General features: G+C 40.2%; 1 protein-coding gene across 1 annotated transcript in view; it reads right to left on the bottom strand.

Moving 5' to 3' along the window:
* The window catches only part of HisT (Histamine transporter), a 52,649-nt gene extending 38,864 nt beyond the window's left edge, over window positions 1-13,785 (bottom strand). Inside the window, exon 1 of the mRNA XM_065219847.1 lies at window positions 12,990-13,785. The gene's annotated coding sequence lies outside the window, so the exon portion shown is untranslated. The remainder of the gene's footprint in view (window positions 1-12,989) is intronic.
* Between the last annotated feature and the right edge of the window lie 233 nt (window positions 13,786-14,018).

The raw sequence follows: 14,018 nt of genomic DNA, 5'->3' as shown, positions 1-14,018 counted from the left end.
TAAATATATATTATTAAAATTCCAATTACGTTTATATTTTACCTTTACATACAAATAAAATTGACTTCTGTATATCAAATAACCACTTTTAAAATAAAGCCTAGATATGACAGTTTAAAATTGGTTAAATGTTGTCAACATTATATCCATCGTGATATAGAGGGTTGTTTTCGATGGATCTGCTGCATTATTTTTTAAACGATTTTTCCCATGACCAATTTTTGTCGTGCACTTTCTTCATTACTCGGTGTGAGTAAATTCATCAGTCCATCTTTAAAAGGTAAAGCCTGATTTCAATACTCGAATTAAGCAAAAAAAAAAATGTCAAAGGGGAATGTCGAAATGTATTAAGCATTACAAAAATTCTTATTCACTAAAGTTTTACTCGAGAGTTATGGAATCACAACAATAACAATAACAATCATCTAAAGTCTAACTGTAAGAATTAAAACAATTCAAAATTATGAACGAAACAATATCTGAAATTTGTGATGATTTATTCGTTAAATGAAAGGAACTGGGCTGCATGAAACGAAAATCAATTATTTTATTCAATATCATTCCGAGCGCCGACTATGATCATTTGAAGTAGCTCAACAAACGAATTTATTTTTCTCGTTCCACCGATGACTTGACTGTGCTGACAACCCCTATTTTTCTACTTGTACAGTATTTATGCTCCATAAAAAAAATGTGGAATTGCACTGAACACCCGAAAATAAGCAGCGAGCGGGAAATATGGAATAAGTATCGAAAGCGCACATATTTTACCACTTTTGCAACATTCCACCGCTTTTGGGAATTGAAGAAAAACAGATTTTCGTCATCCTTTCCATTCGATGCGACCTATTCCAAGTAGCAGTTTACGAGTCATCCTTTTTCGAATGTACTTTAAGAGAAATTGAAAAACTGTTTTCACCTTTTGCCAAGCCCCAGGTTTCCAGAATGCTTTCGTTTGCTACTCGGGTACCTACTATCAGTTACTTTGTTGACGTGCCTCTTTGGTTGTATATTTTCGTAACGTTACATTTTTCCTCGCGCTCCGAATGTGTGATAGTGCTTGCGTGTAGCGATGGTGGAATGCAGTCCTGGTACAAAAACAGCTCGAATTTCAGCAATCTTTGTTCGTTTTGGTGTTGCTCTGCCATTCCAAATGATGATGACGGCATGAACGTGTCTGAACTTAAGCGGGTATGACACTGGCTGCTGTGCTGCAAAAATGCGGCCGAAAAAAAAACCCTTTTATCATGGTAACAGCTAGATGACAATGTAACAGCCGGAGCGTTCGTAAATCGTAATTACGACAATAATTGTCGACAGTTTATGGTACTTTATGGTGCTTGCTAGAGTTATCGAGGAGCTCTCGTAGAATGCAAATGAGTCTAAAAAATGGTTAGCGAGAATAACACTTTTGTGTTACCTATAGATAACTTTCAATCGTCAGCGAACCATTTTCTCACCCATTTAAAATTGAATTTATAGTTTTTCACGTAAGTCCTGTAGTAGCACACTGTAAGTCAATTTATTTTCCTCAACGACAAATGTGCTCTGTGCAGCGTAAATTTGTGCACCATTTCCGCTTGACACATTACGATTAATTCCTGCCCCTACAAGTATCGTCGTTTGCGAGGGATTACATACATAGAGCTACTACAGTGTTCCGAAGCATAGTAGCATGAAATAATGCTATCCTAGAAGTACGCTACATCGACGAAGACGACGACAACGACAAGGAGTGCTTATTGTAGTGTAAAGATAAACAACAACACCTACTGAGACAACAACGAAAAAGTGTACACATTTGGCTGTTCTTTATTGCTATTCGTAACATCAAGTTTTTGCAAGGAATGTGCACCAGCACACGTTTGATGAACGTTTGATGTTACGCTATTTGGTCACCGGGTTTTAAAAGTTAGTTAGGGTTTTTTCACTTTTAATTTCTCTTTAAGTAAAAATGTGTATTCACAACATTATGTGTATAATTTTTCGTTTCATTGGCAAACTACCGCTCATCGCATGCAAGCCGAAAAAATCGCGTTTCAAGTTTGCTTCATACCATTGCTGTTTTTGTGATGGGACAACCAATTTGAGTGTCTTTCCAAAGGTTTCCATCGGACCACAGAAACCCACGCCGGTTTTCGAGAATGGACGAGAGACCGTGACTCATGATGCCGGCAACTCTTCCATAAACTGCTGCACCAGCTTAGGCTTTGACCCAGGCACTGCTGCACGACTTGTCTGGCAACGTTTCTTCCTCCCAACGGGCAGATAGGATAAGAAGCTTGAAAGTCATCCTCGTGGAACGGTGACTTGCTGGCAAGATCATTGGATGCTTGGTGTCTTCAGATTCTTCCAAATACTTCAAATGTCCACCAACTCTCAATTAGAGTTCGTCTTTGCATATAAACGGACTATACCAGCGTAATGGTGATCTCCTAGGAACCGCATCATTTTTCCTGACCGCTCTCAGTTCATCGGGGAAGGCTTCTTCTTGGACCCTTCTTACTAGAGTAAATTTTGCAATATGGCAGCGCCTAATGCATCTACTCCGGATTCCAACGGAAGAGCGTTCGAATAGATTCCTCACTTCAGAATAACTACCTCAAGCGGAATTCACTCTAGTAGTTCAAGTTTCATGGAATTCTAAGACGTATAATCTGAAATTCGTTTATTTTTTTTGGTATTTGGTGTGGATTTGGGTAAGAATGACTATATTGGATAATTCCGAACTACATTCGTGTGCAGTGTAATTTGTTGTGATTTAAAAAATATATATATATAGTCCACAAACACACATCACTTTAACATAAAAGTAACCGCCTCTGATAATACCTCTTGAATCAAGTTATTATACCACTTTCTCAATCTCGGGCAGTACGTTTATGAATATGAAATTTTGCAGATCTCTGTATGAATAAGATAACAATTTCTTGTTTGTTGGCAGATCATCAGACATCAGAGGCTAAGAAAACGCTAAGACCTAATCCCGATGTTATCACCTGTCGTAAATTATAACACATGTGCTGATACGAGGGGTGCTGCAATGGTATATATTGAACTAATATTTTTTAGTGTTTTCACGAACAAGAAAATACTGGATGAAAAATAAATTAAAAGATATTTTTCTAAGCAATTTTTTTTTTTAGCCTTAGGCTAATTCATCTCTTTGGTCAGAAGGTGAGGCCTCAGAAGGAGAACCTCCTACAGAGTGGTTTGACAAAGTGATCTTAACATAACACTTACAACATTTCCTTACTGACTATACCTGGGATGGACACCATCATGAGGGCCATACGACTCATCCCATGTGGTGCCCCTCCGGCTACTAAATCTGTGGGGTAACAGCTTTCCTGGCTCTTCGTTAAAACAGAACAAGTTAAAAACAAGCAACAATAATCTGAACGAGACGACACCGTGACGATGTCCAAAGGCTCATCCCGTGCGGTGCCATCCCGACAGCCGAAAGAAAAAATTAACATTCAAACGAAGCTAAAAAACATAATCTGACTAGATATCGTGGTACAAGTTAGCCTCCCTATGAAAGACTAGGAGGGCGTCGGCAGCAGGCGAGTCTTCTCCGAGCAGGTTCCGGATGCTGAAGGTGATTACGTAAGTCTCCCGGAGATCCTGGAATTCGGGGCAAACACAGAGGACGTGTTCGACGGTCGCCGGAACGTGGCAGATTACGTAGTTCCTGCGGAAGGGTCCTCCGCCAAAGTTGTAGTACAGTCCTCAGCCTCGAAAGCACTCTCTGATCCGGTAGGTTTCGGAGGTCCGTCCATGCCTCCGTGGTTCCCTTAATCTTCCGGATGAAAGGCTCTCGGGTGCTGAACCACTGGTCGGTTCAAGCCTTCTGCACGGTTGCCTTTATCCATCGTCGGACATCTTGGAGGGGAACTTTGTCCATGAATCTGGGACCCGACGGTCCAGTTCCAGCGAGTTGATCGGCTGCCTCGTTTCCGGGTATTCCGCAGTGACCGGGTATCCATGCGAAAACGGTGCTGCTCGGGGCGTACTCTATGGTAGCTTGAATCCACGGGTGGGTGGGAGTTGCTGAGCATAGTTCCTGAATAGCACTGAAGGAATCTGTCAAAATAATAATCGGTTGATTAGCTGGTGACGTGGCCGCATGGAAAATTGCGGCCGCTTCTGCCGAGTAGACGGAGCACTGCGGCGGAAGGCTGTTGCTGGCGAGTATGCCACTTCCGTATACTCTGATGCCAACACCCGTTTTGGATCGGGAACCATCGGTGTCAACCGGCTACTGTGCGACGAAGGGCCACGGAGTTGTCTCCTGCTTTGAAACGGTTCTTTATGCGATGATCGTCTCTGATATTGGAAGAGAGCTAACTCTTCTCTTCGTGCCAGTGGATCCTAGCCACCGGGGGGAGGTCGATGCTGGCGATCGTCTGCAGAATTTTATCCCCCTCATCGAGGAGGAAGATTCTGCCATTTCCTGCTGTCTTGGCGGCGAAAGATGCGGCTTTGTAGATGGTGGCATTGATAATGCGGTAACGGAAAGGTAGAACCCCTGCTTCGACACACGCAGAATCTGCGGGGGTGGAAGGCAGGAGGCCTGATATGATCCTGATGCTGCTGTTGAAAGTTGGGCCGAGAATCTCAACCTGCTTCTCCGAGTTGATGCATCTTAGCCCGCTAACCGCTAACCCTGTGTCGTGACGGGCAGATGTGGCATCTAACGCTTTTCCTGGCTGAGAGCTGAAAACCAGCTGCTTCGGCCCATTTTACGACGGCTGTGACCGCAGCTTGCGTGAGGTTCCTGGTGCGTGTTGTGGTGGGCCCGGTTACCACGATGAGCACATCGTCAGCGTACACAAAGATGCGTACGTTCTTTGGCAACTGGCTGAAGATTCCGTTCATTGCGATAAGGAAAAGCGTAACAGAGATCACAGATCCCGGGGGGACCCCTGTTTCCTCCTGAAAGCTGCTGGATTTGATATTTCCAATGGAAAGTGCGGTCAGTGAGGAAATTCCGAACAAAATGGACAATGTGTCCCTTGAGTCCCCAACTGACGAGTTTGGCAAGCACGGCCGGAGTCCAGGTCCTGTTGAATGCCTTGGAGATGTCCAGCGAGACAATTTCGGTGTGGTGCCCCTGGTCAAAGGCGTCTTTCAGCACGTCTCCCAGTGTGGCGAAGTAGGTCGAGGTGCCGCATCCTTGTCGAAAGGCGTGTTGTCGATGGTCGAGCAAGTTGTTGGTCTCCAGGAAAGTCTTCAGCCTGCGGTTCACCATCCGCTCGAAAACCTTGCTCATGCAGGAAGTGAGGGCGATGGGCCGGAATTTCGTCGCGTCCTTCGTGGTTTCGTTTGTCTTCGGGATTGGGATGACCAAGCTCTCCCTCCACGATGCTGGATAGGAGTCGGTGGTCCAAAGTTCATTGAAGAGGTCAAGCATACGGACCTGGACTTCGATCGGTAGGTGCGTTAATAGTGGGTACCCGAGTTCGCCGATTTGCCCTTGCTCTTGCTGAGTGCGAATTGTAATTCCTCCCACGAAAAAATCCCATTCATCCTGGTGTTATCGTTGTCGGTCGGTACATGGAAATTGCCTATGGAGGCCGGTGTGGCGTTGTTGCGGCGACGGAAATTTTCGCTATATCCGGGGATCGTTTGCCTGCATTGGATGTGCAGTTCGCGATAACATTCGAGGATGCCATCCCTGCCAGGATCGTCTGGTCTCGTTCTTCTCAATTTACGGAGGGATTTGTACTCGCAAAGATTGTACTCGAAATAAATGCAACTCTTTCTTTTGCGTGTAACTTTTTATTCCATGAATAAAAATTGATGACATTTTGAGAAAAAAAACTAGTTTAGAGTGTAATGTTTACATGTGCAAAATATCGTCACAAACAGTCAAGTGGATCGCGAAACAGTTTGGAATTGACAATTCGACCCTGTCCCGTGTGGTAAAATCGTTCAAGGAGACCAAGACGACCCCGCGGCGAGCTAGCAGCGGAAGAAAAACGAAGACGACCGACCCTGTGAACGCAAGGAAGGTGAGGGATTACTTCAAGCGCAATCCGAAGCATTCGATTTGGGACGTGGCCAAGAAGGTCAATTCTTCCGTCTGGTTCGTCCAGCAGACAATGAAGCGGGTCAGACTTCATGGCTTCAAGGTAAGGAAGGCGCCTAACCGAACCGATAAACAGAATACGGTGGACAAATCCCGCGCCAGGAAGCTGTACCGCGAGTGGTTGGTGCAGCCGAAATTTATCCCCGGCAGATCCCCGGCCTGGAGTTTTTGGTCAGCAAGTCCCGGAAGAACAAGATCGAAAAATTTGCCAAAAAGTACCTAGTGTGGCAGGCGATATGTGAGTGCGGCAAATTCAGCAAGCCGTACATAACGAATGGCACATCCAACGGCCAATATAAAGAAGAATGCCTCCAGAAGCGCTTCCTCCGGTCCCACGAAGGTGACACTCTGTTTTGGCCGGATCTGCCATTACGCGAAACCAGTGATGGAGTGGTACGAAGCCATCGATGTTGTTTTTGTACCGAAGGAGGCAAATCCGCCAAACTCGCCAGAACTTACCCCAAAAGAAAAATGCTGGGCGATTTTGAAGCTCCGGAAAACAGGGAAGGCCTCAAAAACGACAAGGATTTGAAGAAAGAGTGGATGGAAGTGTGTCAAAAGTTCTTCCAATCGAAACGTCAAAAGGCACCGCTTTGCTTGATTCGAACAGCTTTTTTTCAGTTTTGTGGTGACAGTCGTCCATACTTTAACTAGAGGGCTTTAGATTTGATGGGTAGCGTTAAGTTCAAGGTGCGGGCATTTAGCCCACACAGTAAAAAATAATTTTGATATTACATCAAAGTGGATGCACTTCAATCGTGTCAAAAATATGGTGTAATATTATTTGCCAAAAAGGACAAAATTATTATTAATACAGTGCATGAACAGACATTACGCTGCTTTTATTGCATTTGTTCATTGTTGTGGCCATAAAAATTACATTAGATTTTCGACATGATTGAAGTGCATCCTCTTGGATGTAATATTAAAATTTATTTTTTGCTTTGTATGAGAGGAGATTGAATTAAACAACTTTGCAAAAAAAAATTGCTAATATGTGTTTATTTGTGTTATTATTTTGTGTTTATATAATTTTGGTGATCCAGACAAAAACTGTTGCTTTTTTTCGAGTATAGTTTTTAGTTATACGCAGAGTAGTTGAAATAAAGAATAAAAGCTAACAATCTTGTCGTGTGGCTACAATGGGAATATGAACTCGATTTATATAAGGCAAATGATGATCCGAAAAAAAATCCTATTTATGCCTTCCTAATCCTTATCTCTATCTTATATAAATCAAATATTATTTGAATTTTAAAAAAAGTGGTCATTTTCAAATTAAAAAAAAAGTACTACATCGATATGTAAAATAAGTTCACCATCACAAGAAAACATCGAATGAAGCTTCATATCAATACATGATCAATGTGTGTGGTTTTACGTATGATGTACGACGTTAAACCACATACAATAATCATGTGTTGATGTATGACGATGTGACATTATTTGCGATTTTAGTACATTTCAAACTGGCTTTGTTTTTGCATTGGAAAAGTGTTTAATTTAAAAGTATATACTTTTTTTTAATTCTTTATTAAGGTGATTTTTAGCCTATGGCTAGTTTATCTCCGGAAAAGTATATACGGTACATGTGCCAGTGATAGCTATACGATCATATTATGGTGTGATTCAAATATGGCATGTATAATTCCCATATGTCATAATTGGAATTCTTTAACATTGTGTTAAGTTTGAATAAATTTCAATATGACATAAATTTAAATATGATTAAGTACATGCTTGAGGAATAGTAAATTTGTTGTATGATAAATCATATTTCAAATCACCTACTCCCTCTCCTCATCCTTAAAATTGTTATCCACTATCGTCTAGAAGACCGCGAGCATTCGGTTCAATTCCTTTATCTTTTGATTCAAGACATTCATAATGCATAACGAAAATGACAACTTTTTTTTATATATCTTTATTAAAGAGACTTGGGGGCATGTGTTAGAATACCTACCCTACAGAATATCAAATTTACAATTGTTGAATGGTTGAAAGAATACTTGTTAAGACTTCACGCTGTTGTTCAAAATACACTTCAAGAATTTGTTTTGCTTCTAAGGATGCAGTACTGAGTTGTTCTTCTAGTTGTCCAATCATCATTTTCAATGATTAGATAAACTTGTTTATTCTTCATTTCGTGGTTCCCAGAAAATCTTGAAGTGAGTCTCAATGCTTTATACATCATTCGGCCATTATAAGACATTCGATAATTTTTATTGTATTGCTGCCTTGCTTTATTCAGTGTTAGACTTTGCTGAAGAACATGTATTTTTACTTTGAAAAATAAAAAGTTAGTTTATCTAAATAAATAATTTGAGAACCACCCTTTAAAAAAAAAAAAAAGTCCAAAATAAGGAATTTTTTAAGCTGTAAAAGTTTACAGAAGATTCTAAACCTCTAAAACTTAAGATAAAAACACTAGGATTTGCTAAACTCGATTCTGAACCACTGTTGGTAGGTCTCCGCTCTCTATGGCAACGCCATGCATAGTAGATAATTTAACGAATGTTTACTTCATCCACTTGTCAATGCTAACTAGATAAACCGCCAGTAGGCGTGATGAGTTAACGTGCTCGTAAAATACCCCCAGAGGTTAAATCACGTTACTCATACTGATTCCCCCAACTTCCACTTAGGCTTGGTACCAAAGCCACTCAACCAATTTGTTTCGACTCTGTGATGGCTGATTGCAGCGATAACAGATTCACAATTGTCATTGTGGGAATTGATGCACGGTGTCGAGTCGACAAACATATGTAGCAGAATCATCCCATTTATGAGTGGAGGAGACTGGATCTGATTTAAAACAGTCGGTTGTGTGACACTGACTCAACGACCCAATAATGATAGATGAATATTTCAGTTATGCGATCTATTTCTCACAGTATTATCATCGCAAATTGACAGATAGCAGTCACGTAATGTCAGTCATAGTTGGAATTCTGTCCTTCAAGTTGTGTGGTTCACTGTGAACAATGTGTTCTCCCAAAAACGTCACCACGATACTGATCAATTAGCACTTTTATCCAAAAATACCTCTCACACATCGCAACCGATTTTCTGACATTTTCCCCTCTGAGCACTGTGAACTCATCAAATTGCATACAATATATTCTGCTGCCGTTGCAAAAATAGAACATTCTCTTCCGTTTGTGTTTTGGGTTCGCTTTGGCGCTGCTGTTAGAAATAACCTCAATCATCTGATCAGAATTGAGGTTTCCCGACCGCTTCTGTCATGAATGAAAAATCAGAATCCGATGGGAACATTATTGTGCTGGGAAAGTGGAAATCAAATCGCAATTGAAGATTTAGGGCTCTGTTTTCTTTGTGGCAGAAACATGCAAAAGGGGTTTGAATAAATGTAATTTTCATATTTTCATTGTCAGCCTTATTTTTTTTTCTATTCATTTTTCATCAAGAATTTGTGGCAGATCGCTTTAGTACCCTTTGTAGGTAATCTTAAATTTTCATCGTTAAGATGGCTAAGAATATCAATACCATGCTCTAAATTTGTAGCCAAAAAAAAACACAACTTAAATATAAACTTACATAAATGTGGTCTTACGAGTTGAATAATACTACCCGCAGAAACCAATTACAACACTGAAATAGTTGTTTTTAATCTCTTTATATGTCTCAAGTTTCTATCTGGTTCTACCCGTAACTTCTATTTAAAAGTCCACTGAAGATGTTTTGTGGAAATGGCGGATATCTACACTATTATCATCGGTCGACAATAGAACCACATTTTTGCTTCCCAGTGGTAATCGACTCACAGGGCAATGCACCAATGGTAAGAGCAACACAAACTGCACAGCTACATAATGAGGTGCCTTGAAGTGCCGCTGTGCAGGCAATGAGGCGTATCATGATTAACAGGGAGTAGGGGGCAAAGCTAGTAGATGGAAAATAGATTTAACTACAGTCAACTATCCACAAGTCGATGTCCACTAACTCGATATCGAGTTATAGGATGATAGTAAAAATAAATGTCATGGCTACTGCGATGGTGATTCATTCCAATGAGATAACTCGATAATTCTATACAGAGTAGGAAAACGGGCCTATCTGCTTTGATTGATTCTTTTTACCAACTTTCTCTTTTGATAACCACGGCTATGCAAACAGTTTTCGTGCTATTTTTGCCACATAACATGATAAAGGAGGTTTTTATCTATCGTCCAAATAGTCAAATACAACATGGAATGTTGTTGCAGCTGAGTTATTAACGAAAGAAAAAGTCGATGAAGAGAATGCACACTTGGAAATAACTAAATTTACTCGTGACGGAATCCACCTTTGACACAAAAGATGATACGTAAACAAACATGCCATGTAATATTATATGTTCTGAGACTGAAAAGTTTGTTGCTCGACGAAAAGTACGTTGGATTAAGCAATATTTCGCGTTTGTTATTACTCAAATTTATGTCAAAATTGACGCTCGTATATGTCACTCTCAGAGCACCTAAATTTACATGAATTTTTCTAATTGTGTGGATCAAAGCAGATAGGTCCTTTTTTCAGCTCCGCATAGAATTGTATTATTCGATGATCCCTTCAATATCGAGTTGTAGATAGTTGATTGTATTAAAAACAAAATTTAAAGAAGGGTACATGTCCCTAGCTGGGGTCTCATAAGCAGCCATCAATTATAATTTAAATTATACCTCAACAAACACTTGTGTCAAGTTAGTTTCTTACCAAATGAGCTTAAAGTATATATACAGCCATTCCATAGCAAAACGATATAGTGGTTCTAAGAATTTCGTAAAAAATGGTAGTGTTGTTCGTTATCGCAAAATATTAGCCCCGTATTTTTTTGGGCATTAGGGTGACCATTTCCATGTTAAGGTGGTCAAAATGGTCGATTTTTTTCAAAATAACTTTTTTCAAAAATAACTTATTTCGAAATTCATAACTTTTGAACCACTAGGCCGATTTCAAAGACCAAAATATCAAATAAAAGGTAATTAAATTTTTTTTAGGAAAATATAATGATACTAAAAAATTTAAATTTTTTTGTGAAAACATTGATTGTATTTGTTTATGATGATTTTCATGGTTTGTAGATAGAGGCCACAATATGTTTATGAACGCGTCATTAGGACGATACTAATGATTATTTTTTTGAAAATTTAGTCGATTACTGAATTTATGTATGGGTCCACATTAAGGGCATTTAGGCCGACGTTACATCCCCTATATCACAAAACGAGCTATGTGTTTTTTTTTTTCGTTTTTGAGTTATATTTTTTGAATTTATCAAGTTTTGGGTTTTTGCATTGGTATTTTAAAGTTTGATGCAACCATTCCGACTCAGTCATGTAAAAGGATCTGAGATAGAACCCACGAACTTCTGCTCAGTATGCAAAAACGGTCACCACAAGGCCAACGAGTACCTTTCATCAGAACAAACCACGATGACCTACAATGTTTTCGAACAGAGATCAAGTTTTTTTTTCGCGTCGGTCCAACTGAGTTCTACGAGTGTTTATTATCTACGTTTAATTCATGAAAAACGAAGAAACACTAAAAGCAAACCACTCCTATACGAAGGAACGTGGAATTAGACCCAAACCAAGCGACCGTTTTTGCTTACTGCATAGAAAATCATGCAGTAAGCAAAAACTTTCGCTTCTAGGCCACCAAGCTCCTCATATCACAACAAACCTTTGCAACTGACGACCGGTCACTATGTGACATAAAGCTATCCAAATGGAATCGATTTGATAAATCATGTGGTCGTAGTTGTGTTAAAATATACAGTCAATTCTCCACAGTCTGATATTTTCTATGACTATAACCATAACTGTAACTCTATAACTTCTACTCTTCTTAAGTCGATATTTCCAAAAGTCGATGCATCCTTTGGTTAATGTTCTATGTAGCGTTAACAGGATTCTCTAACTAGATATTATGCGGTATAACTCTAACAAGCAACGGTCGAGTACTGCCAGCCAGACGACGAAAATTTCCAGGCAGATCTTATGAAATCTGTGTTAAAGGAACTTGAAAACATAAAAAAAATGAGAGTCAAATGGGGTACCCATCGGCTGCATCAGAAAATGTTCGTGATGTCCTTCAGGGAAATGATCCGTTATTTTAATTCGTACCAGAACCTATCATGAGATGAACCAAACTAGTTTTATTGAGTGCTCAGGGGGATAGTTCCTTATCCAGAAATGTTTCAGGAGCTCCCAGAGATGGTTTCAAAATGAAACAGGATTCAACACCCATTTTTGATATTCGTAACATGTTATATGAGCTCTTGTCTTAAACGCTGTCCAGACTGGAGAGTTATAACATGTTATAACGGTTGTCAACTAATTCCAACACAGAAACCACCATGAAGATAGCGCTATAACATGTTATAACTCTGTAGTCTGAACGTACTATTATAGTACGTTCAGACTACAGAGTTATAACATGTTATAGCGCTACCTTGATGGTGAATTCTGTGTTTCAATTATTTGACAACCGTTATAACATGTTATAACTGCTCAGTCTGGACAGCGCTTAACAACACATAACTCTCTTGAACTGTGTGGAATGGCGATCAAGTAAATCTTTTGATTTACGAAGAATTTGATGAGAATATAGAATACATCATAACCGTTAATTCTCACACATTAGTGTCTATTTAGAAACATCACATAAGTTAATCAATTAACTGTTCCAAATCATACCTAAGCTGTCCATTATGCCCCACACTCATCACAATTGATTGATTGCACACAAACAGCCTGAAACTACAATAGCTAGTTTCGTATACGATACGCTGGGCATGAAAGCCGATTAACCGATTGCAAAAACAGCATTGCAAAAAGAACCGGTTAGCAACGAATGGAATTTTGCACTACCAGAATACAAACACAAAACTTACTGTTTGGGATTCCCGCCTGGTCACTTTCGCCGTGCTGTGAACTTTGTATGTCGAAGCTTTATCACTGTATTCTATAGGCTAGATTTGTCGTGAATACAAATCATTCAACAATTATTGCTTTACACTGATCGTTAAACAAATTCTTCTTCGTTATCAGCAGATTACGTCTTTTGCTACGTTCAATTATCGATGAAAAGCTGTTTCACTAACGCCCACAGGGTTTTGAAAATAATCATTCTAATTGCAGCCAACAACTGTCAATAAACTTTCAACTCACTCAAACAAGCCCTTCAAACTGATTCCGTCCGGCAGTACAACACGGTACTCTACCTTCTTATCAGTGGTATGATTTTGATGACACTAATCTCGCACTATTCGGGGCAATTAACAACACCTTAAAATGTTGCCATCCAAGTAAGCGTTGCCATCCACTGGTACGCGTCTCCGCTGTGTACGTCTGCCAAAATCGCCAAAATTAACTCCCACACGCGGTTTTATGTCGTTGCCTTGGCAAAAACAGAGGCTCACTTTTATTGCAACAACCACGGTTCGCACCAAACCAGTATCAAATGCACCGCCACAGCAAAGTGATAGTGAATACTAAGCGATGTTACGAAAACACGTGCAACTCGGGCGACGGTTCGAATGCGATTGACGATGCCACTTTCTTGCTGGGAATATCCTGGTTGGATGCTGTCTACCGCCGGGGAACAATTCCACAGAACAACGTACACGTGCAGAAACGCGTCCGACTTCTAGCAGCGTACACGAGCAAATGTTTGGATCGGTGTTATCAGAACCAGTGTTTCCAGTCGTTCAGCAGAATCCCGTACTCATCTCCGAGGCAACCGGAGCGTTTCCGTATTCGCTCTCACGTAAATTTTAACATCTCTCGTGGACAGGTTGTCATCTCTGTTTGTTGGGGGTCCTGATTGCCCCAAGCTTGCAGCAGATTAGCACCAAAAATAGCATTTGTGATTTCGTTTGCTTCTTGCCAATGCCGACACGCTGGCTACCATCTGTGTTGAA

The sequence above is a fragment of the Ochlerotatus camptorhynchus genome, unplaced genomic scaffold (assembly GCF_037179485.1).
Source record: "Ochlerotatus camptorhynchus isolate MF236.1 unplaced genomic scaffold, CSIRO-AGI_Acam_v1.1 ptg000112l, whole genome shotgun sequence".
Taxonomy (NCBI): domain Eukaryota; kingdom Metazoa; phylum Arthropoda; class Insecta; order Diptera; family Culicidae; genus Ochlerotatus; species Ochlerotatus camptorhynchus.
This window is presented reverse-complemented; position numbering and strand designations above follow the sequence as displayed.